The 27,385-nt window shown below is 44.4% G+C and overlaps 1 pseudogene; it reads right to left on the bottom strand.

Moving 5' to 3' along the window:
• The window catches only part of LOC141583581 (metallophosphoesterase 1 pseudogene), a 31,709-nt pseudogene extending 4,324 nt beyond the window's left edge, over positions 1 to 27,385 (bottom strand).

Below are 27,385 nucleotides of genomic sequence, written 5' to 3'. Positions count from 1 at the left end.
GAAGGTTTACGTCGATGACCGAGGCAGCCAAGTGGCACCTTCAGTGGCTGTAAGGGACCCTGGGCCGCGCCTCCTTTAGAGCTCTGCTCTCCTCTCCCTTCCTCTCCCTTCTCTCCTCCCCATTTGCCAGCAGCTCACCCATCTCCTGGCTTGGGGTTAGCAGGGCTGCGAAGGGACTGACCTAGACCTCTTAGAGTAGTGACTGCCTTCAAAGTGCCTCTGTTGGGGAGCGCCTTAGGGACTCATTCATCCTTTCCTGTAGAACTAGAGATATCCTGTGGCAGGCTATCTCTAGCAGTAGGGGGAAAGCAGTGACCCTGACTCTGCCCTTCACCTGAAGGTCTTCCCAGTCTGGCATGGGAGCTGCCTGAAGAGGGAAAGCTCTCGTCCCAGTGAGCCCAGGGGGAAACTGGCCTGGCTTTTGGGGTCTCAGAGAAAGGGTCATCTCAACCCATATTGGAGGTTGGCTGGAGCTGGTAGGAGTAAGGGTGAGAGCCCCACACACTTACTGATCCAAGACTAGTACAGCCTGGCTGCTCTCAAAGTGGGGGTGTGAGGATGGAGAGCATGGCTGGTCTCATACAGCTGGCCTCACCCAGTCCACCTGTGGCCGATAGGGCACACGCACCTTGGCTGGGTGATAACACAGTTACTTCCTTTTGGGTTCTGAGTATCTGTGTCCCAACAAAATTGATATGCTGAAATCTAATCCCCAAACCATAGATATTTGAAAATAGGGCCTTTGGGAGGTGATCAGGTCATGAGGGTGAAGCCCTTTTGACTAGGATCAGTGTCCTTATAAAAGTCCCAAGAGAGTTTGCTTCTGCCATGTTGAGGACACAGTGAGAAGATGGCCATCTAAGAAGAGAGTGCTCACCAGACACCGCAAGTGCCCTGGTCTTAGACTTCACAACTTCCAGAACTGTGACAAATACATTTCTGCTGTTTATAAGCCACCCAGTCTATGGTGTTTTGTTACAACAGCCCGACTGAATAGGGACTAAGACACTTTCCGTAGCACAGCGCTTTGGGACACGTTTCTCTGTCCTCCTCCTGCTCTTTGGACACGTTTCTCTGTCCTCCTCCTGCTCTGGCCATGTAGGATGTGCCTACTTCCCCTTGGCCTTCCACTATGATTGTAAGTTTCCTAAGGCCTCCCTGGCCATGCTTCCTGTACAGCCTGTGGAAACATGAGCCAATTACATCTTTTTCTTTTAAAGTACCCAGTTTCAAGTATTTCTTTGTAACAGTGTGAGAATGGTCAAATACACCTTTAATCTCCATTTGCCTCCCCTCTGAGTTTGGCATCCCAAGGTTTGACTGAAAGTTCAAAATATAAACCTCTTCCCCCTGGAAGGTTTACAGGCCCTGCCAGGCCAGAAACATTCATTTTCTACTTTCTGCTTTTGATTGACAAGGAGCCCACGAAGCTGGCCCAGAGCACTCCGAAAATGGAGTGGTGTCCTGGATCTTGACCGAGTACAGGAAGAAGCACAGAAGGACCTGCCCCTGCTCATAAATAACTGGCTGTAGAGCTTTGGACAGGGCAGGGACCCCCTGGGTTCAGTGTCCTTTTATAAAATGAGGAAAAATGTGTGAATGTCAGGTGGGCCCTGAGCTAGAGAGACAGCAGGCACCGAGGCAGGACCCTGCCTTCATAGACAAGATTGAGATGCAGAGGAAACCCGTGGTCCCTCTGCTTGGTGACCATGTTGTATTAGCTTGCTAGGGTGGTCACAACAAGGCACCACAGCCTGGGCGACTCAAACAGCAGATGCTTATGAACTCACAGTTCTGGAGGCTGGAAGTTCAAGATCAAGGTGTTGGCAGAGTTGTTGCCTTCTAAGGGCTGTGAGGGAGAATCTGTTCCAGGATTTTCTCCCAGCTGCTGGTGGTTTGCCTGCCGTCTTTGGTTTTCCTTGACTTGCAGAAGCATTGCTCTGACCTCTGCCTTCGTCTTCGAACGTGCTCTGTGTGCTATCTATGTCCACATTTCCCCTTTTGAATCAGGACACCAGTCATATTGGCTCAGGGGGCTCACCCTACTCCGGAATGACCTCATCTTAGCTAATTACGGCACAAGAACCTTATTTCCAAATAAGATCACATTCTGACATACCGGTGTGAGGACTTCAACACAGGAATTTGGGGGAATGCAATTCAACCCATAACAAGTGTGACCTGGGTCAAGATCATCTACCTTTCTTACCTTATTTTCTGTGCTTCTAAAACCAGGGATAATCAAGAAGGATAAATGGGACAATATGTGTGAGGGTCCCTAGCACATCATAGATGCCAACACAGAGGAGGAGCTCAAAAAATGCTGATTCCTTTCACCAGCGGCTCTCGGCAGAGATGCCCAAAGCCCCAGTCCTCATTCCTTTAGTCATGGCTTTGGCTCACTCTCTTCCTCCCTCTTGCCCAGGAAAGCTGACAAAGTGATTAAGCTAAAACTTAAGGATTGAATCTATTCTCCAAAAAGGAAGCTTACTGTTGAAGGCTGTTTTGGGGGCATCATTTCTGTACTCCCAAAACTGCAACACGTTTGTGACCTGCAAAGCCTGGCCCCACCGTGAAGACAAAGAATGTGACAGCTGCACCGAGGGTGACCGCTTTTCAAGAACCGCTCAGGACCATCCACACAGCTCAGTGTGAATAGCTGCAAACTCCCTTCTCCCTCTGTCTCCCCCTCTCATCGGCTTCGATTCACAGGCTGTGTAATTCAAGTCATTAATTTTTTCCATTCAGCGCGCTGCCAATTTCTTCTCATTTTGTTCCTGGAAATCTCTTGTGTGTGTCTTCTAAATTTAAAATAAATACACTGTACATAATTGGATGCTAACCAGACAACACTGAGCAATCATACTTTCTCATTGATTCCGCAGATGTATTCGCCTCCAACACGGAATAGGAAAGGTCTCTGCGTGTTCTGGATGAAATGTTAAACGGAACAAGTTGCCCTCACGTTCTTCAATATCAGTATTGGCCTTTAGAATATTTCCCCAGTTATGATCTTACTTGAAATGAACAATGAAAGGTTCTTGCACCAAAAATAGACATCCAAATTATTCTAGCTGCTACCATCGTGTGCTCACGGGGCTGAGTGGAAAGAGTCTAAGTTCAGACCTCAAGAGACAGGACATGTGGCTGCAGATGCACCACGAAGAGGGTGGGTCATGGCAAGGAAGTGCTTACTTACACTGAGGATTTCAGTATTCTCAGCTATGCATTAAGAGCTTGGCCCAGATGCTCTTTTTCCCTCCTAAGCACAGGATGCATTCTTGAGATATACTCAAGATGATTTTAGAAGTACAGGACTATGACATTACATAGCACCAGATTTTGTGGAAGAGACAGAAAAACACCCCGCAGAGAATCCATTTGTTCACCTGCATTTGCTAGCCTACTGTTTGTATTAGGTGAGGCCACATGCCTAGCTCTGACCAATGAAATGTGAGCAGAAGTTATGTGTGCCACTTCTAGTCTCAGATGGTGGGAAGCCTGTGCACTGTTCTCCAAACTCTCTCTTCCTCACACATGCTGGCAGAGGGTGCCTTGTATTACACATTACCCAGCTCTAAGATGGTGGAGTGTTCATCAGCCTAGCCTGCTGAGTGGCTGGGCAGAGGAAAATCCCCACCAACCTGTGCAAAACACATAACATGAGTTAGAAATAAACGTTTACTATGTTAAGACACTGAGATTTTTAAACATAGTGTATAATCCAGCCCGACTGACATTAATCTCATATTGAAAAAATAATGTCTTTTAAAATTCTACCTAATTCTTCAGATTTCATCAAGGAGAAAGTCTCTGTTGGTGATAGTACATCTTTAACATTTCTTTCTTTTATTTGTTTACTTATTTATTTATTTGAGACAGGGTCTCACTCTGTCGCCCAGGCTGGAGCACAGTGGTGTGATCATGGCTTACTGCAGTCTCAACCTTCTGGGCTCAGATGACCCTCCCACCTCAGCCTCTCAAGCAGCTGGGACTACAGGCATGCACCACCATGCCCAGCCAATTTTTTTTTTTTTTGTAGTTTTTGTAAAGATGAGGTTTTGCCATGTTGGCTAGGCTAGCCTTGAACTCCTGGACTCAAGCTATCTGTCTGCCTTGGTTTGGCCTCCAAAAGTGCTGGGATTACGGGCATGAGCCACCATACCTGGCCCTTTTATTCTCATAATCTCACTTTTTAACTAAAAGAGAGCAGACTTTGGGCTCAGCATTTTTCAGAAGGCGACAATACCCAGCGTATTAGTTTGTTAAGTCTACCATAACAAAATACAACAGACTGACTCATTGAACAACAACAATTTATTTTCCCACAGCTCTAGAGGCTGAAAGTCTGAGATCAAGGTGTCAGCAGGTGTTTTCTGAGTCATCTCTCCTTGGCTTGCAGATGGCCGCCTTCCCTCTGTGTCCTCATGTAGTCTTTCCTCTGAGCACGTGCACGTCTAGCCTGTCTCTCCTCTCTCTCTCTTTCTCTCGCTCTGTCCTAATCTCCTTTTCCATATATATATATGGTGGGTGGGCCCTATTGCAGTATGACTGGTATCCTTACATGTATACATTTTGAGACGGAGTTTTGCTCTTGTTGCCCAGGCTGGAGTGCAATGGTGTGAACTTGGCTCATCACAACTTCTGTCTCCCAGGTTCAAGTGATTCTCCTGCCTCAGTCTCCCTAGTAGCTGGGATTACAGGCATGTACCACCATGCCCAACTAATTTTTTTGTATTTTTAGTAGAGATGGGGTTTCTTCATGTTGGTCAGGCTGGTCTCAAACTTCACAACTCGGGAGATCCACCCACCTTGACCTCCCAAAGTGCTGGGATTAGCGGCATGAGCCACTGTGCCTGGCCCCACCTACCATATTTTAACATAATTACCTCTTCAGAGCCCCTACATCCAAATACAGTCACATTCTGAGGTTCTGGGCCTTAAGGCTTCAACATATGAATTTTGAGGGAACATAATTCAGCCCATGACACTCAGCTGGAGTTTTAGGACATTATTTATCTTTCACTTGTTTTCGAAGGGGTAGATGCTGCTTTCTGTTAATGAAAGCCATGCCAGTTTTCAATTTATAATTGTGATGCAAATTGTTCACACATTACACATTTATTTAAATAGTAGGAAGCTGGGTTTAAAGAAAAACGTAAGAATTTATTGATAATATATCAAAAATTGTGAAGGGAGATTCAGATGGCTGAATGTGGGGACCCATTGCCTGTATGATTTCTAAAGCCCTTCCCAATTCTTAATTTCTTTCTTGTATAATTTTAGTGCTTATGCATCCATTTAATTGAGTGCCTGCTAGGCTTTGAATATGTCCCCCAAAGTTTCTGTGTTAAAAAATTGTCATTGTAACAGTATTCAGAGGTGGGACCTTTCAGAGGTGATTAATGGATTAATGCCATTATGGATGAAGAAGGTTAGCTAACTCTGGAGTGAGCTCCTGATAAAAGGATGAGTTTGGCTTGATTTTTTCTATGTCTCCCATACTCACTTTTCCACCACATTATGATGAAGCAAGAAGGTCCTCACAAGACGGTGACACCATCTTTGTGAATTCCCAGCCTCCAAAACTGTAAGAAATATACTTCTTTTCTTTATAAATTACCTGGTCTGTAGTATTCTGTTATGGCAAAGGAAAATGGACAAAGAGGGTGCGTACTTAGTGTCACATTAGTGTTGGACATTAGAGTGATCATAGAGTCAAGTGGATAATACCATCAGACCAGAGAAATAATTCAATTCTGCCTGGAAGAATCAGAAAAGGCTTCCCAGAGGTGGTGACAAGCAGTGTATTTTGGACTTTTCAGCCACACAGAAACACGGTCTCCTCATTCTTGACTCAGTATTTTCTGAATTTTGAATGTGTATAAAACACTGTGACAGATGCACCAAGAAGACACTGTGACTTTAAGAGGAGAGAAGAGGCTAATTAGTAGCAGAGAAGACCAGACAGGAAATTCATGACTTGCATTTAGGGTTGTACTTCTTCCAGAGATGATTTTAAACATGTTTGGTTTTTTTTCCTCTTGATTAGGAACTTTACATTTTCCTAGAGTCTAGTTGTCTGATGTGAAATACATATTGGAAAAATTCAGGCATAATTGTGAAAACATATTTCTTAATCAAATGTAACCACAGGAGGAAAAATCTTTCATTGAATAAACTCCTCTGAGGAAAGAGAGTTTGTTTTTGGAGAAATTCATTAAATGTTTTCACTGTTGGTTCCTGTCTCCATCATTCAGCAAAGTACAAATATTTTTGGAGCTCCTACTAGATGCAGGAACTGTTCTAGATGCTGCAGATACTGTGGGGAGTAAGACCAACAAGATTCTCTCTCCTGGGGCTTACACTCTGGCAGGGAGATTGACGATAAGCAAACAAACAGATGGGAGAGGATCGGAAATAAGTACTCCAACAGAATGAAAATAAGGCGACGAGATAGGGATGATGGGAGAGCATGCCTTGGACCACGGGAGCTGGGAAACCGTCTCTAAGAGGCTGATCTTAACATGAGATCTAAGTGACAAGAAGCAGGCAGTGGGAAGAATTTTACAGATTAGGGAAGAGCTGGGCATGGGCCTCAAGGTAGAGAGGAGTATGTGAGTTTGAGAAACAGAAAGTGGGCCTGATTCTGCAGCCTGGTGGGCAGAGGAGACTGGCAGGAGGCAAGGTCAAAGTCAAGGAGGAAGGTCAGGGTGAGATCACATCTAGAACCTCATAGGCCGGGGTGAGGAACTGGGGTTTGCTCAGGTGCGAGGAGAGCCACTGGAAGTTTCTGAGCAGGAAATAGCAAAATCTTGTTCAGCATAACACCTACCTGTGTGAGCACAGAGGCTAAAGGGTCCAACCACCCAGCTCCAAAGCTCAGCATTCCCCCCTACCAGCAGTGAGACAACCTCTCCAAGTTCGGTTTCTGTACCTTGGGATCAAACTCAGCTCACAAGCTGAGTACAATGTTATACAATTTCTCCACCGCAGGAGTTTGCAAGCTTTTTCCTGTAGAGGATCTGTTGTGGGTTGAATTGTAGCCCTCTAAAATTCATCTGTTGGAGTCCTAACCCTCAGTACCTCAGAATATGACCTGATTTGGGAATAGGGTCGTGGTGCACATAACTTGTTAGAACGAGGTCATTCTGGAGTAAGGTGGGCCCCCAAGCCTGTATGACTGGTGTCCTGATAAAAGGGGAAATTGGGGCAGAGATAGCACACAGGGAAAAATGTCATGTGAAGATGAAGGCAGAGGTCAGGCCCATGTTCTGCAAGCCAAGGAATGCCAAAGATTACCAGGAAACCACCAGCACCTGGGACAGAGGCTTGATGCAGGTTCTCCCTCAGAGCCCTCGGAGGAAGCAACCTTGCTGACACCTTGATCTTGGACTTCTAGCCTCCAGAACTGTGAGAAGATAAATTTCTGTTGTTTAAGCCACTCAGTCTGTGGGACTTTGTTACGGCAGTCCTAGCAAACTAATGCGGTGCTGCATAGAAAGTATTTTAGGCTTTGCAGGCCAGATGATCTCTGTCATACTACTCAACTCTGCCATTTTAGCACAAAAGCAGACATAGATAATACACAAACAAAGGAGTGTGACTGTGTTCTAATAAAGCTATTTACACATATAGGCAGTGGGCAGGCTAGATTCGCCTGTGGGGGACAGTCTGCTAACCCCTGTCCTACAAAAATGCCTACCTCATTTTGCCCTCCAAAGGCCAGGCTATTGGGTAACTTCACTTTTTTCCCCCATGAAGACCTTGCCTTTGTTCACAATTTGGTAATAACAAGAAGAAATAATATTTACAGAGTAATTAATTAGTACCTCGCACTATGGTAAGTGCTTTCTGTGAATTTCCTTACTTAATACTCCCAACAACCTAATGGCATAGGAATTACTGTTTCCAACTCCATTTTACAGATGAGCAAATTGAACACAAGTGAGTTAATTAAGTTGCCTAAAATCCCACAGCAGGATTCAACCCGGCAGCCCAGTCATTACTCTAGCAAAACACACACAGAAGTGACTTTCCACTGCTTCCAAAAAAAACCATTTTCTGGCTTTCTCTTTCCTCTCCTGCTCATCTCCTAGCCTTTGGCATTTTTTTCTTTTTCCAGCATAAAAATGTGTTGAAGTCATTTCCCATCCAACTAAGATATGCAATCCCTTCCTCCCTAGGGAGCAGTCAGCTACTGCAGATGAGTTTGGAAAATTTGTTCATTTGTCTTATTTCTGTATGTTGGAGCAATTATTCCTTTTTTCTTATGATTGCTCTTTTAAAAACAATACCATAACTTTAATAGTCCAGTCAGTATTGTTACTTTTGCAAGGATGATGGGCTGATAGAGCCATATGAATAAACTGGTACATGGAAACTCTGAGGTTTGATAAGAGTAGTTGATGAGCTGTGAACAGTGATCAAATGTTGCTATTTCATTTCTTCAGCCTCGTTTATTCACCTGTTTCTCTTCATTCCTACTGGCACCATCCCAGACCAGGCTTGTTTATTTCATGGCTGAATTGTTGCAACAGTTTGTCCCTATGTCCCTGAGCTATTTTCTGTTTCATTCTTTTCTGTGTGCTGTATCAGATTCATCTTTCTAAAGTACCTCTTCAGTCATATCACTGTCCTTCTAGAGGACTTCCAATGGCTCCCCACTGCCCATTGGTCCAAATCAGGCTCCTCCATGTGATCTTCACCCTCACACACATGGCCTTTTAGATTTATGTGACTATGGTATTTCTTTCAAGCCAAATGTGTTTTGAGTTGCAACAGAGCATCTCTGATTTGTGTAAAATATTTCTTATGGCAAAAATGTCAGCATCACCTGTAAGAACCCATGAACTTAGAGAAACAAACAAAATTAAAGATATGTAAAAGCAATCCATTCCACAAAGTTCACCAATCAGTTCTGATATACAGCATCCCCATAATAAACGTCCTTCTAGGCGATGGGGAGAAATAAGATTGAGCCCAAAATTCAATCCACACAAAGGAAATAGTCCACCCAGTTAGAAGGCTGGCTATGTCCGTGTGTGTGAGCCAAGAAAGCACTGAATTCGTTTTCGAAATGTATGTTCTGTTAATCAGGTTAACACAGCTGCTATAACAAACAGGCCTCCAGATTTTGGCAGCTTGACATTCTAGTTTATTTCTTGCTTCCATAGCAACGAATGGGTGTTCCAAGGCAGGCATTTTTGGTTGGCAGACAGCTTTCCTTCACATGGTCATTCAGGCTTCCAGCCCTCTTCCTTCTCTGGCTCCACAAGAAAAACCCATTGTTGTCAGTTTCATCTGCTGATGGAAGGGAAAAGGACCTGTGTGGGGCAGGGACACCTGCTTCTTTTTTTTTTTTTTTTGAGACGGAGTTTCACTCTTGTTACCCAGGCTGGAGTGCAATGGCGTGATCTCGGCTCACCACAACCTCTGCCTCATGGGTTCAGGCAATTCTCCTGCCTCAGCCTCCTGAGTAGCTGGGATTACAGGCACACGCCACCATGCCCAGCTAATTTTTTGTATTTTTAGTAGAGACAGGGTTTCACCACGTTGACTAGGATGGTCTCAATCTCTTGACCTCGTGATCCACCCGCCTTGGCCTCCCAAAGTGCTGGAATTACAGGCTTGAGCCACCGTGCCCGGCCTGACACCTGCTTCTTAATAAGCCTATCCTGGAAATAATATCCATGGTTGGGGCTTGATCCTATTGGCAAGAACAATGGCACCGGACATAAGGGGGTCTGGGAAATGAGTACCCTGGTTGGGCAACCACTTAACAACGGCCTCATACAATGGGAGGGGGAATGTGGATTGAGGTGGACAGCTAGGTGTTCCAGCTATACAGAGAGGCTGTTAATATCAAGTTCAATCGTAACTTGATCCTCAGGCTAAATAGAACTTGTCCAGGTTATGATGGGCAGGCAAAACATAAAAAATAAAAACAAAGCTATTATTCCTAAAAATTACTTTTTATTACATAATTTACCCAGTTAACTCCTATTCATTCTCCAGATCTCAGCCCAATAATTTCATTCTCAGTGGAGCCTTTCCAGATATTTCTGTCTAAGATGCATTTCTGTTTTCTATATACTTCTAGCCTCACAAACTCCCCATCTGTAAAACATGGGTGCAGTTTTACATTGGTGTGTGTGATAATTACATGAAAGCCTGTCTTCCTCATTAGATGCTACATTTCATGAGGGTAGGTATATCAACTCTTTTTCTTACTACCTTGTTCCCAATATCTAGCACAGGAGCAGGCACACAGTAGGTTCTCACTATGTAATTATTGACTGAATACATTAAATAACATTTGCTCATTGTAGAAAAATGGAAATGCAAATACACACTCAAAAATGAGCATTTAAAATCATCTATAAGCTCCTACATGGGTCAGCTATTGCTGAGTTAATATGCTGTGTAACAAACATCCCCCCATATCTTGATGACTTGCAACAACAATGTTTATTTCTCACTCAAAGGTTCGTGAGTTGGCTGTGGTGGCCTGGCTTTGGGCTTCAGGTCTGCTCCAGACCTGACATAAATCTTTTGCCATGACCTAGGCTAAAAGATTAAGAACTACCTGGGGTGGATTCTTTTCATGGTTCTGGACAGTAGCACAGATGATCAAGCCAATTCACATACACAGTTAAAATCTCTAGTTGGGTTTGGTGTATGTTTTCACTGTCCATATTCAATTGGCCAAAAGCGACATGGCCTTGGAGACAAAAGAAGGACTCTTCTTCAGTGAACCTTGACAAGAATGGAAAGGGGTGGAAGAAGACAGGGTGATCTACTGTGTTCCCATCCTGAAACTTTGTGCTCCATATGTTTAAATATTGTGTGTGTGTTTGTATACATAGCTATATTTTTTATACTAATCATACTGTCTTCTAACATTCTAAAGGCAGAATATTTAAAGTTAGAGCAATCCTGAGGAGGGGACACAACAGTGGGGCATTGTAAATATATGAGCTCTAGTGTATACCGAGTATTTTATTAATTCCTGCAATGAGTTACAAACAACAAACCTGCAAAAAAATTCTTTCAATCTAAACTGTGTTGGAACTATGCCCTGGCTTTATTTATAGCTTCTTTTAAAAACAAATGAATCATGACTCATTAATAAGCATAGCAGGAATAGCAAAACTGGGACTTACTTCTTGTCTTCAAATATTGCCATGCCTAAACTATTCTAGAAAACATACACATATGCAAAAGCATTTCATCACTGCTCAGGCTGGTTCTGGTGCTTAACAATTCTCAGAGAAGAGAAGTCCTTTTATCTCTCAGCACTTTAAGTCTTTTTCAGTAGACATAGAAAACAACAGGCCATCCTTTATGAACATTTCCTTCGAATCACCTTTATGTACTTCATGAGTGACAGGAGCTCATTTCTTCTATAGACCAACAATAACCAAGTACTTAAAAGTCACTCTCTTTCTCGCTCTTTTTTGCTCTCTCTCTCTGCAAGCTTTTGGTGTATCCAAATACAATTGATGCCCTAAATCCTGACTTATTAAGTAGGAAGGGAGCGGTTTACCGTGATCTTATGTGGATGCTGTGCAGATGTCAGGGTGAAATGTGAATAAGAAAATCAAGGAGAAAGGACATTTTAAGTGCCTCTGGGTGCATTCATATTTGAAGGGGGAAAATGTACTTGCTCAAACATTTATGATGCTGTCTTTCTATTTTTACCAAAAGCAATAAATACTACAAATAGACTCCTCCACCCTAAGATGTCTTCATATTATTTTGGACATATTTTTTCCTGTCTTGAACTAAAAAGAATGGAAATTATAGTTAAAAAAATAGAAAGAATTATATATTTCTAATTAAAATGAATATAAAACAAGACTCAAAACTCAAATTGATGACTCAAACTAGAACTTAAGGATTTCAAGCAACCAAGAGCTAGTCTGGGTGATCCAGCCTCTACCCCCATAGACATGAGCAGGACAGCACCTGGCCCCATGCTCGTACTCAGTCTCTGCTCCATAAACTTCAGCCTCCTTCCTTCAGAGGAGGAACTGGGATTAGGGTCACACGATTCTGCCCTGAGACATCAGCCAGCAAAATGATGTAAAGTCACAGTAAAACAACCACCTGTCTTCCCAGACTCTCCTTGGGTCTATTTGCTTCGAATCTGGCATTTTAATTTCTCCTGCTCAACAAAGTTCCTCTCTCACCTTCTTTCCCAGGACTCATCTGTTTCTGCTCTGCCTGCCCACCCCCTCCATTTGACCACCCACCTGTGCAGGTGGCCTGCGTTGTTTTGGGGATGTACCACCCAGTGAATCCAAAGAGCCAGCAGTTTTGAAAAAGAGGCCCCTCCTCCTGGGCCTCGACTCCTCTCTCACCACTGCTAGTTCCATTAACTGAGAAAAGGCAACACTTGGAAAACCAAGGCAGGGTGTGGTCAATATCAGAGCATGCAGTGGGCTTGACAGGGGCTGGAAACCAGCTCTTAGAAAGTGGTATGGTTTGGATCTGTGTCCCTGCCCAAATCTCATGCTGAATTGTAATCCCCAATGCTGGAGGTGGGGCCTGGTGGGAAGTGACTGGATCATGGGTGTGGTTTCTCATGGATTAACACTACCTCGCTCGGTGGTGTTGTAGTGATCGTGCGTTCTCATAAGATCTGGTTGTTTAAAAGTGTGTGGCACCAACCCTCCCTCTCTCCCTTCCTCCTGCCTGGCCATGTGCCAGCTCCCTCTGCACCTTCTGCCATGATTGTAAGTTTCCTGAGGCCTCCCCAGAAGCCAAGCAGATGCTGGCACCATGTTTCCTATACAGCCTGCAGAACCATGAGCCAAAAAAACCTCTTTTCTTTATAAATTACTGAGTCTCAGCAATTCCTTTATATTAGGTTGGTGCAAAAGTAGTTGCAGTTTTTCCCATTACTTTTAATAGAAACATGAGGAGGAAGTAATACAGAAATTGTGCCCTGATTTTGCTTGAGCAGTGTTCTGTTTGTTTCTTACTGTGTAACAGACCACCCCAACATTCAGCAGCTTAAAATAGTAACACTAATGTTTAGCTCTCTCAATTCTCGGGGTTGACCAGGCAGCTATTTTTCTGGTTGTGTTTATAATCTCTTTATTTTTTTAGCCAGATGGCAGCTGGGTGTGGAATCATCTGGGGGCTCAGCACTGAAACGCCGGGACCCCCTCCTTCTCTATAGTCTTGGGTCCTCTCCTTCCTACTGGGCCTTTCCAGCAGGATAGCTGGACTTTCTGCCTGGCATTCAGGTCTCCCAATAAGCAGAAAGGAGAACTGCCTGTATGTTCTGAATGTTTGTGTCTCCCCAAAATTCATGTTTTGAAAGCTAATCCCCAGTGTGACAGTACTAGGAGACATGATCATTGACAGATGATTAGGTGTGAGGGGGAACGCTCATGAATGGGATTAGTATCTTTATAAAAGAGGCCAAGGGAGCTTGTCTGTAGTTTCTACCATGTGAGGCCACAGCAACAAGGTACCATCTAGAAACCAGAAAGCTCCCACCAGACACCAAATCTGCTGGCGCCTTGATCTTGAACACGGAGTCCCCATAACTATGAGCAATAAATTTCTGTTGTTGAAAAGCCACCCAGTTCATGGCATTTTGTTATAGCCTCCAGAACTAAGACACTGCCAGACCCACTGAAGTCTCAGGCTCAGGGTCAGCAATGGAGTATTGTCACTTTTACCTGGCTAACGTCGTGTCGGGGCCAGTCGGGAGAGGGCCAATAAACTCCATCTCATTTTTTGTGAGGTGGAGTCTTACTCTGTCACCTAGGCTGGAGTGCAGCTGCACGATCTCGGCTCACTGCAGCCTCCACCTCCCAGGTTCAAACAATTCTCATGACTCAGCCTCCCAAGTAGCTGGGATTAGGAACACGTGCCATATGCCTGGCTAACTTTCATATTTTTAGTAGAGATGGGGTTTCACCATGTTGGCCAGGCTGGTCTCAAACTCCTGGCCTCAGGTGATCCGCCAGCGTTGGCCTCCCAAAGTGCTTGGATTACAGGCATGAGCCACCACACCCAACCTAAACTCCATCTCTAGATGGAGGGGTGGGAAGACAGAGACAGACAAATAATTTCTGGCCCTCTTTCATTTGGAAGGACTTGTTTTCCATGCTGTTGTGCAGTGGTTCTCACCTAGTTCTGGTCCTTTGTACTTGAGCATATTTCTCTTGGGTTGGATTCTCATTCTTGGCTTTGGTATTCTTCAGTATGTGACATCACTGAGTCACTGGCCTTGTAACTGGCTTCACTACTCCTTGCTTTCAGTTCATTTGCTGCCATTTCTTTTCCTTGGAAGATGGCACATGTACCTGGTGTGCATGTGTGTGCTTGTATGTGTATATGTGCAACACAAGTATATGCATGTGTGTGTATATGTATGTAGGTAGTCACTGGGGAACAAAACAAATGATACAATAAATCATTCTGTAAGTCCAGGGGGCTGATTCTGAAATGAGATCTGATGTAGACAAGAATGATAAGCTTGTATTTAAACCACCTGACAGTCAGATGACAATCAGACTGGAGCTGTGTGATTTCGGCTGGGGAGAATATTCTCAGAAGGCAGACACACACTTCTGGGGAGGAGGGGGCACTAAGGTCCAATCGTGCACCTAGGCATGGGCTGAGTCTGCCCAGAAGAAAAGCTCACACTTCCAGCTGGAAGAAAGACAACCTTCTGGACCAGCAGCTGCCCTGACAGACACCCTGTTTTGTGGGTGGGAGCAAGGCAGAGTGGAAAGTTCAAATTCTGTAAGAAATAAGTTCTAGAAATGTATCTGTATGTTTTCTTCCTGATTGTAAGTCCAGTGGGCTGAGAGAAGACAGATCGGGCTCCTTCCTAAGGGGAATTTCTCTCTCACGTTTTGCTGAGATGGGGTTCATTGGGGTAATTGGAATGATGGTTACTGTTTCCTGAGTGGCTGCGAGGTAGGCTGTCCTAGGGTAGGGGAGCAGAGGGGGACCATCCTTCCCTCCCACCTAGGTTGCCCCCTTTTGAATTTTCACCCTGTATGTCTGCCCCTGGAGCTCTTTAAACTGCCAATCACCTGTCATGGCCTTGAACCCCAGCTGCAAATCCAAATGAAAGCAGGAATCACAAGCTAAGCCTTAGGGTGGAAGAGGAATGGGGTCAGGGCTGTAATGGAATGAGCCAGGGAGCATTTGAGAGCTGTGCAACCTCTTACTAAAAGGAAAGGCTTGGAAAATGAGGGTGGGGCAGGTGGGGAGTTGGAGGGCAACAAGTGGGGTACTGGGAGAGACGGTCCAGAGGAAAAATGATCTCCCAAAGGGAGATGATTTCATCAATAAATAAGCTCGGCCACTTTGAAAATTTGCTTGGGGGAATAGGCCTTCACCTGGCTCGGGTGAAACCTTTGCGCTCAGAAACCTGGCACATGTGTATTTGTGGCCACAAGCAGAGCTGGCAAGCGTGTGGCGGCAAATAACCCATCGGTTGCCAGGAAAAAAGCAGCAGGGCCTTCTGTCAGCACTCGGGACTCAGCCCACGTTGGTGCAGTTCCCCGAGGGTCCCACCCTGGGTTAGGGGGCAGGAAAGACAAGGCCCCTGCCCCATTGAAGGGCAGCTCCCTGTTGGCATCCAGTTCTCAGATATCAAAGTCCTGGGCAGAAACTTCCAGAGGCACCTGAAGGAAGTCAAGACTCAGATTGGTGGGAGCAGAAGATTCTGGAATCTATGGAGCTGATATTAGCCAGCTCACTGCCCTGGAGACTATACAAGAGAACTTAAAAATAGAATTTTCTGTAATTGCTTGAGTCTCTGGGTGTTTAGCAACCATATCTGGCAGTCTATACTCAAGGCAGACTGGCTGTGGGGAAAGGCATTGTTAAAATAAAATCATTAGCTTAATAGGCTTGATGAAAAGGGTGGTGAGATGGGAATTTCCTTTTGCAATATGTCCTCCGCTCAAAGCAATCCCCGAAACCAGTAGGACGTAGTAATTACTGACTAAAAATGCTCCAATATCTCCCACTTTGTTTATGTTTTCTTATGGATCTAATAAACATTAACTGTGAAAACTGCTTGAAGTCCCAGAATTTTCAGTGTAAGATGAGACTAAATGTCACCTAGGGCTCGAATTGTTTCTTTCCTGATTTATTGTATCATTTGTTTTGTCCCCCAGCGACTACCTACATACATCTGTACACACACGCATGCACATGCACATGTGTGCACATATACACATACCAGCACACACATGCACACCAGGTACATGTGCCATCTTCCAAGGAAATGAAATGGCAGCAAATGAACTGAAAGCATGTAGTAGTGAAGCCAGTTACAAGGCCAGTGACTCAGTGATGTCGCGTACTGAAGAATACCAGCCAAGAATAAGAATGCAATCCAGGAGAAATGTGCTCAAGCACAAAGGACCAGGACTAGGTGATACCCAGCTGAAACCCCACAGCTCCAGTCTGATTGTCATGTGGTTTAAATACAAGTTTATCATTTTTGTCTACATCAGACCTCATTTCAGAGAGGACTTGAAACAATTTACAAAAATATACAACCTCAAATTGAAAAATTACACATAACTAAAAATCAGATTCAAGGAAAATGTAAATAAAGTGTTTTGTTTGTTTGTTTGTTTTTTCCAAACAAAGGAAAGTCAGAATTCAGATAAACAGTCTGGAGAAATGATTCTCAGCCGCGACTGCGTATTGGAATCACTTGGGTTCTTTATTATTATTACTGTTTTTACTTTTAGATGGAGTTTTGCTCTGTTGCCCAGGCTAGAGTGAAGTGGTGCAACCTTGCCTCGCTGCAACCTATGCCTCCAGGTTCAAGTGATTCTTCAGCCTCAGCCTCCCCAGTAGCTGGGATTACAGGCACACGCTACTACGGCCGGCTAATTTTTTGTATTTTTAGTAGAGACTGGGTTTCACCACATTGGTCAGGATGGTCTTGATCTCCTGACCTTGTAATCCACCTGCCTCGGCCTCACAAAGTGCTGGGATTACAGGCATGGGCCACCGTGCCGGCTGGGGATCTTTTAAAATGGATGTCTGGGTCCCAGCCCTCAGAGATTCTAACTTAGTATGGGGTACGCCCTAGGTATTGGGATTTTAAAAAGCTAAGTGGTTCTAATTTGCAGCCACGGTTGAGGACCACTGGCCTAAGTGGAGCCTGCTGTTATTAAAAAGAAAATATGGATTTAATTGTGAACTAACCAGCAGGGAAAGCAACAAGGGAAACTTGATCAGTTTCATAATATACATTGTCTCAAAGACTGGAAAGCTTTCTGTGCCTCTGAAGTCTGCAAGAAATCACTGAAACATTTTCTGGACAGTTGTGTGTGCATGCACATATTTCATGGGTCATTTGTATGCATTTGTATATCCCTTTTTGTACAAATGGACTCATACTATATTTGCTCTTCTGCAACTTGCTTTCCTCTTTTTAAAATTATTATGTTTTTAAGTTCTGGGGTACCTGTGCAGAACATGCAGGTTTGTTACACAGGTATATATGCGCCATACTGGTTTGCTACACCCTCAACCCATCATCTACCTTAGGTATTTCTCCTAATGCTATCCCTCCCCTAGCCCCCCAATCCCCGACAGGCTCCCATGTGTGATGATCCCTTCCCTGTGTCCATGTGTTTTCATTGTTCAACTCCCACTTATGAGTGAGAACATGCAGTGTTTGGTTTTCTGTTCTTGTATTAGTTTGCTGAGAATGATGGTTTCCAGCTTCATCAATGTCCTTGCAAAGGACATGAACTCATCCTTTTTTATGGCTGCGCAGTATTCCATGGTGTATATGTGCCACAGTTTCTTTATCCAGTCTATCATCGATGGGTATTTGGGTTGGTTCCAAGTCTTTGCTATTGTGAACAGTGCTGCAATAAACATACGTGTGCATGTGTCTTTATAGTAGAATTATTTATAATCCTTTGAGTATATACGCAATAATGGGATTGCTGGGTCAAATGGTATTTCTGGTTCTAGGTCTCTGAGGAATTGCCACACTGTCTTCCACAATGGTTGAACCAATTTACACTCCCACCAGCAGTGTAAAAGTGTTCCTATTTTTCCATATCCTCTACAGCATCTGCTGTTTCCTGACTTTTTAATGAATGCCATTTTAACTGGTGTGTAATAGTATCTCATTGTGGTTTTCACTTGCATTTCTCTAATGTCCAAAGATGATGAGCTTTTTTTCATGTTTGTTGACTGCATAAATGTCTTCTTTTGAGAAGTATCTGTTCATATCCTTCACCCACTTTTTGATGAGGTTGTTTTTTCTTGTAAATTTGTTTCAGTTCTTTATAGAGTCTGGATATAGCTCTTTGTCAGATAGATAGATTGTAAAAATTTTCTCCCATTCTGTAGGTTGCCTGTTCACTCTGATGATAGTTTCTTTTGCTGTGCAGAAGCACTTTAGTTTAATTAGATTCCATTTATCACTTTTGGCTTTTGTTGTCATTGCTTTTGGTATTTCAGTCATGAAGTCTTTGCCCCTGCCTGTGCCCTGAATGGTATTGCCTAGATTTTCCTTAAGGGTTTTTACGGTTTTAGGTCTGACATTTAAGTCTTTAATCCATCTTGAGTTAATTTTTGTATAAGGTGTAAGGAAGGGGTCCATTCTCAGTTTTCTGCATATGGCTAGTCAGTTTCCCCAACACTATTTATTAAATAGGGCATCCTTTCCCCATTGCTTGTTTTTGTCAGATTTGTCAAAGATCAGATGGTTGTAGATGTGTGGCATTATTTCTGAGGCCTCTGTTCTGTTCCATTGATCTACATATCTGTTTTGGTACCAGTACCATTCTGTTTTGCTTACTGTAGCTTTGTAGTATATTTTGAAGTCAGGGAGCATGATGCCCCCAGCTTTGTTCTTTTTGCTTAGAATTGTCTTAACTATACAGGCTTTTTGGTTCCATATGAAATTTAAAGTAGTTTTTTTCTAATTCTGTTAAGAAAGTTAATGGTAGCTTGATAAGGATAGCATTGAACCTATGAATTACTTTGGGCAGTATGGCCATTTTCACAATATTGATTCTTCCTATCTATGAGCATGGGATGTTTTTCCATTTGTTTGTGTCCTCTCTTATGTCCTTGAGCAGTGGTTTGTAGTTCTCCTTGAAGAGGTCCTTCACATCCCTTGTAAGTTTATTCCTAGGTATTTTATTCTCTTTGTAGCAATTGTGAATAGGAGTTCAGTCGTGATCTAGTTCTCTGTTGTTGGTGTATAGGAATGCTTGTGGATTTTGCACATTGATTTTGTATCCTGAGACTTTGCTGAAGTTGCTTATTAGCTTAAGGAGATTTTGACTGAGACAGTGGCGTTTTCTAAATATACAATAATGTCATCTGCAAACAGAGACAATTTGACTTCCTCTCTTGCTATCTGAATACGCTTTATTTCTTTCTCTTGCTGGAATGCCCTGGCCAGAACTTCCAATACTATGTTGAATAGGAGTGGTGAGAGAGGGCGTCCTTGTCTTGTGCTGGTTTTCAAAGGAAATGCATCCAGCTTTTGCCCATTCAGTATGATATTAGCTGTGTGTTTGTCATAAATAGCTCTTATGATTTTGAGATACATTCCATCAATATCTAGTATATTGAGAGTTTTTAGCTTGAACCGGTGTTGAATTTTATCAAAGGCCTTTTCTGCATTTATTAAGCATGTGGTTTTTGTCATTGGTTCTGTTTATGTGGTGGATTACGTTTGGTATGCATATGTTAAACCAGCCTTGCATCCCAGGGATGAAGCTGACTTGATCGTGGTGGATAAGCTTTTTGATGTGCTGCTGGATTCAGTTGCAGTATTTTACTGAGGATTTTCACATCGATTTTCATCAGGGATATTGACCTGAAATTTTCTTTTGTTTTGTTATGTGTTCTTCTCCAGGTGCTCCTGGATTTTGCTCTCCAGCTTCTGGTTCTTAGTCTTCAGGTTCCTCACTCTAACTAGGTAGGAGGCCAGGCAGTTGTTCAGGCTTTGCATGGTCTCCTTCTCATTTGGAATGCCTCCCATTCCTGCCAGACCCCTCACCATCCCTGTGGCCAGGCCCCCAGAACCCCTGCTGCACCAGAAGCTGGTGGAGCGGGACACGGAGATCCAGGAACCAGAGCCCTCAGAACCTGCATGGATGCAGGCTGGCTGCTGAGCGGCTGGGCACCATATTGGATGGAGCCCAGGGACTGGTAGTTGGTAGAGAAGGTGGAGCATTGGTGAAGCTCATGCTGCTCAGGGAGGAGAGTGAGAGGACAGGACTCAGGTTTTGCCAATGACCAAAAATTCTTTTCTTTAAGAATGTTGAATATTTGCCTCCACTCTCTTCTGGCTTGTAGGGTTTCTGCAGCTCAGTGTCTGCCCAATCAGCTGTACAGTTTTGTGCTTGAAACCCAGAGCTCTGGTGGTGTAGGCACCCAAGGGGATCTCTTGGTCTGTGGGTTGTGACAACTATGGGGAAAGCGTAGTGTTTGGACCAGAGTGCAGCATTCCTCATGGCGCAGTCCCTCATGACTTCCCTTGGCTAGCAGAGACACTGCCCCAAACCCTTGCACTTCCTGAGTGAGGTGATGCCCCACCCTGCCGCTGCTCACCCTCCATGGGCTGCACCCACTTTCTAAGCAGTCCCAGTGAGATGAGCTAAGTACCTCAACTGGAAATGCAGAAATCATCCACCTTCTACACTGATCTCGCTGGGAGCTGCAGACCAGAGCTGTTCCTATTTGACCATCTTGCCTGCAACTCTCTCACTTTCTTCTTTACTAGCATGTTGCCACATACAGATTTTAAGAACACTTTTGGCAGATTTGATCCAAGATAACTCGGAAGAGCACCGATGGCATCCATTCTCCTCTTTGGTAATTTTTAAGAAAAATAATGCGGCTCCCTCTCTCTTTGTAAATGGTGACTGCTTTCTCCCCTCCATCCTGTATTTTCTCTGCGTATTTCCTTCTTGGTGGCATTAGCAATTCTCAGAACAGAGAATAACCTAGAAATCCAGGTTTGATTAGCAAGTAATATCTCTAAAAAGTGCTTGCAAACTTCCTTTTATGAACCAGTGATGTTAACAGAAACTGTGTTACAGTCGGTCCTTTCCAGGGATAAAGCTGGTCTCATAATCTGTGACCATTATTCCAAAGCGAGAAGCCATCAGGCTCTGCATGTGGCTGTGAGAATGAACTTCCTATCCAGAGAGATATCTGCTAGGGAAAGCCAGGCCCTTCATGTGGCAGATGATGTCAGGAAGTGGCGGCTGGGTATCATCATAGCCATCATTTTGCCTCGCTAAAAAAGGCATCAAAAGGGGACAGAACACATCTTCCTTTGGGGGCAGTTGTCCTGGGTTCCTTATATGTGAGCAAACCCCTCTTCACTCATTCCTCTGGGACCGGGAGTGAGTGTGCTTGTGACAGCCATCTAAACGAACCTCTTAGCCAAAAGGGTGCAGACATTCTTAAATGTCACACAGCCTTATCTTAAATGAAGACCAAAAGGTTGCCCCAGAATAATCTCTGTGCCCTGATAGCCTGAAACTTGGGTCTCATTATTTTTTAAAGAGTCTACATAACCTAGCACAGAAAATGGAGCTGTTCCTATTTTTCAGTAAGACTTTAAAGCATCCCTACAATAGGGATGGAAAAGAAAAAGCTGACTGCTTCTCTGTGCTTGTAAGAAGGTAAACTCCATGGGGGAGAGTTGGCATGTTTTGTTCAGCTGGCACATGTCAGTATGACTACAACAATTGGTAAAATGCTAAAATACTTCCAGACCAGTTAACACTTACTGTGCTGAGCAAGGCCCCAGAAACGGCCAACCACTAACAAAGAGAGTTAGTGACTGGCCCACTAGGGACCGACGGGATCTGTTTCAGTGCCTCAACTTACATCTGTTCTGGTTGGCCATTGCCAGAGCCCTTGTAGCTATTGATATTCTGCAGATCACCCCTATAGCAGCCCCAGCATCTGAAGCTGTCCCTGGCATAGGCCCTGATATGGTTTGGCTGTGTCCCCACCCAAATCTCATCTTGAATTGTAGCTCCCATAATTCCCACATGTTGTGAGAGGGACCCAGTTGGAGGTAAATGAATTATGGGAGCAGTTACCCCCATGCTGCTGTTCTCGTGATAGTGAGTTCTCACAAGATCTGATAGTTTTATAAGGGTTTCCCCCCTTTTCTCAGCACTTTTCTCTTGCCTGTCACCATGTAAGATGTGCCTTTGCCCCTCCTTGGCCTCCCCAGCCATGTAGAACTGTGAGCCCATTAAATCTCTTTTTCCTTTATAAATTACCTAGTCTCGGGTATGTCTTCATTAGCAGTGTGAATGGACTAATACAGAACCCCCAAATATGTATTTGCTGAGTGAGTGGATGAGGACATGCATATATTCCAGCCACCTTCTGGTAAGTGGTCTACCGGGGGTGGGCGCAAGTCCTGACTAAAGAACTGCCTGTTTTGCTGAGGAAGGCACCTGAGCTGAGAAGACTCATTTACTCTTAAAGACTTGAGAAAACATAACATCTCTCTTGGACCAGAGAACATTGCTGAGCAGCCCAGGCACAAATCGCCCCAATGGGAGCCAGGCTCTGCCTATACTTGGTCTTGAGGCAGCTGGGCAGACTTCATGGGCCTCCAAGTCACCCCCACCTACATCCGCAGGCTCAGAGGCAGGACTGACAGTGCATTCATAACTGCCAACACACCGATAATAAAATCCCATCCGATTAGTTAAAGCTCACCCTGTGAGCACTGATATTTTTCAGGAAATAGGAAGGATGTCTGCCCCCCTCCTCAGCCACCTCCTGCCCTTTTCTCTTGGTTTTCTTTTTTAATAACGCATTCAGAAGTGTTTTAATGGCTGTTGGAGGAAATTATTGCCACAGCAATCAGGGCTCTCTGTGTGAAACACCTTCAATAGTCCGTGGCCTCCCTCATGAGGCAGGGGGACATTTGGATATTAAAATGCCACTGAGCTACATCTGCCGACAAGCAGCCACTAATCATCTCTTAAGGCAGCAGGGGATGTACCCCAGGTCCCCAACTCACTAATACCTTCCTTAGGCGGATTGCAGCCAGATGGTGGTTTCCTGGGCAAGGACAGCAGAGAATGAGAAATAAAGAAGTGGAAAAGGATCTGGCAAGAGGCCAGCACAGAGAGAACCATTTGCTCATCCTCTCTGCTCCAGGTGAGAACAGACCTGCATGCCTTGCGTTTGGGAGGTCCAATTTTCAGTTAAGTGGTACCTCAGAGGACGCATGTGACCTTATTTGCAGTTAAACCCAAAGACTATAATTTTTTTTTTAAGTACTCCTGTAGGTTGAGCAGCTTCTACATGTTGGGATGGGGGGATACAGTCATTGGCCTTCCTGGATTCTCCTTCCTGCTTTTCCATCTTCTTCTGAGCCTGGGACGCTGATCTGCCTAGAAATCTTCCTTTTCCTCTGTCTTCCACTGGAGTTTGGCCAGCGGGAAGAAGCAGCCAGAGTTAGGAGGGTAGGAAGAGAGTAAAGTCATGATGTTTATTCTCCAGTTCACACCCTGTAGAGATACCACCAGGGGCTGGCAGTATATGTCCTGGCATCAACCTCCGCTCCTATTGGACGACTCTCTCCATCATGCTAGCTGGATGTAGCAAGGGTTCCGAATTCTGACAACCGTTCTCTCCTCTGCCCTTCAGGCTAACAGCTATAACAGCTGCCCCCACTCCCCCGCTCATACACACCATTGTCAGATGGGTACTGTGCTGTCTCTTGTGAGTCTCCCTATCCCTGCTGCACCTTTGTAAGTGGTCTCCTAATTTCTCTCTTCTCCAATCACCCAGTTTGAATGTGCCATCTGTTCCTTGCTGGGCCCTGGCTGCCAACCAGCTGCATGCGGGTCTTTCTGTACCTTTTTGGAGACCTTCAGATCACTCTTGCAATGTCATCACGACAGTCTTCCTTACAGAGAAGACACCATGTGACTCACCCAAAGGCACTCAGCTGGAATTTGTGACTCTATTCATCAGAAGCATGTCAGTCTCACTTCCAAGTGTAGGCCCTATTCACTGCCCTGCTAGGGTCTCAGACCTCACAGGGGTCCCGAAATCTTTACCACAATCTTCTGTCAGCACCAGCTGTTTTATGAACTAAACTTTGCTTACCAGCCTTTGGATCAAAGCACTTCAACACCTTTGATTTCATTTGAGCCTCAGAACATGAATTTACTTGGATCCAAATCATTTCTAGACATATCAAGAACCTACAGATGAAAAGGAATCCAGCAAAGGATCTGTTGGCAGGGGATTGGTGACCTTGTCTCACCCTTCAGTGTAAGGTACACCTTGGGCACCCAGGCATGTCCTGGGGAGGTGAGGCATTGTCCCAGCAAGTGAAGGCAATGTGTGTACAGCTTGGGCTATAGCAGGGGTCATTCTGCCTGGTTCAAAAGTCCACTCTTCCTTTTAATACATGGCATGACCCATCTATATTAGGGTAATGCATACTTCCTGGAGAAAGCAATCTTAAGATACAGTAAAGAATACGGTTTTTCATTTCTTCTTCTCATATGTTAGCATCTGATTTGGACATTCCAGGCTGGCAGGCCACTCTGCCCCATGCAGACATCAGAAACCCTGGTACCTTTCAGCTTATCACTGCATGTCCGGGGCAGTGCTGCTCAAAGTGTGGAGCATATGCAAATACCAGTTCACAAACCTCTTGGTAAAAGTCCACCATGAATTGAGTCATGACATGGATAATACGCTTTCAGAAACTTTTACCACGATTTGACATTGCCATGACATCCAGGCACATGACCAGTGGACTCATCTCATTGAACAGGTTGTAGACCAAAAGTTGGTCTGTGATAGATGGCAACTGGAGTTGGGTGGAAATCATGTTCTTCAACACAGGTAGTTTGAGGAGTCCTGCTTTAGAGTCTGCTAATTATCTGCTCATTTCTGTAGCCATGAAGAAAGGGGGAAGAGCGTGGAAGAACCACACTCTGTGTCTTTGTTGTTGTTGCTGCAGAGCATCTGTTCCATTTTTATAGCTGGAGAACAGTATAATCAACTATTTATTTTGCAGTAACTTATTTCGGTGATTGAGAATTTCTGTGATGTGCAGAGAGACGGCCTGTATTTGGTCTCATCATTCACTTGATTCTAACATGGTCTCTGCCCAAAGTTCCATTTCTTGGGCTTTGATATTTATTCCTAGGTGCAAACACTGCCTGCTCTTCACCTTGGCTTATGCTTTCTAAGCAGGTTCAAGCCAGAAAGAAAAGGTAAAGTTAAAAACCCAAAGTGAGTAAGTGTGAGAACTACAAGGAAGCCCACGGGTCCATAGTTGATGATCAAAACTATGTCCTCGTGTGGGAGGTGGCACTTGGACAGGGTGTAGTCTGTGGGTGTTGTGCTACCCGTGATGAAACTGGGGTTGTTTCTGTTCCTCCAACTGAAAGACAGGATGCTGAGCTTGGGGATTCATCCCCAGTGGTGCACTCTGTGTGCGGCCACTGAGGACCAGGTGCAGCTGGAGCCACCACTTCAGCTTTTGTGATGCCTCCCGAGAAAGCACATCATAGTTCTCCTTAAATGGGATGTTCCTTTCCTCCAGAGGAGCAGCATCTTCCCCAGAACAGTTAGCGTCACTTCTCTGATACAGAGGATAATGTTCTTGGGAGCAATTCAGTCTGTGAGAAACTTCAATGAGCTCTGCTTCTGCTTCAGAACAGATGCCACAGCCATCCCCCTTCAGCGCCATGCTGTTGACCATCATGAATTTAATGCCCTTCTAAGACAACAGGCTTTCAGAGATGAATGCTTTCTCAGACCGTTCTACTTTGTATGTGTTCATCGCACAGTGGAAGCCAGTGTCATGGTTTCCAGCAACTACCTTCAGCTGCACATGCCTTGGGTGTCTCAGCATTTTCTGTAACTGCTCCACATCATCCGCCCAGGCCTCAGGGGTGCTCCTCTTCCCCTCATCAAACACATCTCCCAGGATGAAGACAACTTCTGGCTGCAACAACCACAGAGCTGTCTGGAAGGCTCCCTCCATCTGCCATTCCCTTCATAATTTGTCCAGCCAGTGACCTGGGAATTTCCCAAGCAAGTGGGTGTCAGACAAAAACATGGTTTTGAGCACAGGCTCACATGTGGCTTGTTTGCGATCATAGGCTGTGGTTTTCACTTCAGGCCAATTATACCAAAAGATTGCTAAGTAATAGATTACAGATTCACAAAAATAAAAGCACTACAAAGACAACAGCTATGAGTTTCAACAGCTATCAAGTCATCCACTTTAACGGATGAAAATTCTGTCTTCCCAACACCAATCTGATCATAGCCATTTCTCAAGCAACTAACAAATCCATCAAGGGTTCACCATGAGAAAACTGCAGAGCCCTGGGTAGGGTGATGGCATTCAGATCTTAGCTGGGTAACTGCAGTTTTCCAAGAAAATCACTGAGTCACCTCACCTTTTAAATAGAGAGAGATTGGTACGAAGGTAGTTGGCATCTGCTCCTCCAAATCAGAATGCATTTGTAATAGCCACGCTTTCCCACTCTGTGGACAACACTAGGCAGATGGGGAGCGCCAGGCATGGTGTGAGAGCCCTTTCACCTGCAAGAAGTCAGAGGGGCCCCGAGCACTGCAGCCCAAGCCTGGCCATGCACCCACCATACTCTGTGTCTTAAGATGTCATCTTGGTGGATTAAAGACTTAAACATCAGACCTAACACCATAAAAACCCTAGAAGAAAATCTAGGCAAAACCATTCAGGACATAGGTGTAGGCAAGGACTTCATGACCAAAACGCCAAAAGCAATGGCAACAAAAGCCAAAATAGACAAATGGGACCTAATCAAACTCCACAGCTTCTGCATGGCAAAAGAAACAGTCAGTAGAGTGAATCGGCAACCAACAGAATGGGAAAAAATTTTTGCAGTCTACCCATCTGACAAGGGCTGATATCCAGAATTTACAAAGAACTAAAGCAGATCTACAAGAAAAAAACAAACAAGCCCATTCAAAAATGGGCGAAGGATATGAAAAGATACTTTACAAAAGAAGACATACAGGAGGCCAACAAACATATGAAAAAATGCTCATCATCACTGGTCATCAGAGAAATGCACATCAAAACCACATTGAGATACCATCTCACACCAGTTAGAATGGCGATCATTAAAAAATCGGGAAACAACAGAAGCTGGAGAGGATGTGGAGAAATAGGAATGCTTTTACACTGTTGGTGGGAATGTAAATTAATTCAACCATTGTGGAAGACAGTGTGGCGATTCCTCAAGGACCTAAAAATAGAAATCCCATTTGACCCAGCAATCCCATTACTGGGTATATATCCAAAGGATTATAAATCATTCTACTACAAGGACACATACAC

This window comes from Saimiri boliviensis, chromosome 2 (genome assembly GCF_048565385.1).
Source record: "Saimiri boliviensis isolate mSaiBol1 chromosome 2, mSaiBol1.pri, whole genome shotgun sequence".
NCBI lineage: Eukaryota > Metazoa > Chordata > Mammalia > Primates > Cebidae > Saimiri > Saimiri boliviensis.
Note: the sequence above shows the minus strand (reverse complement) of the source record. Positions and strands in the feature narration are given on the sequence as shown.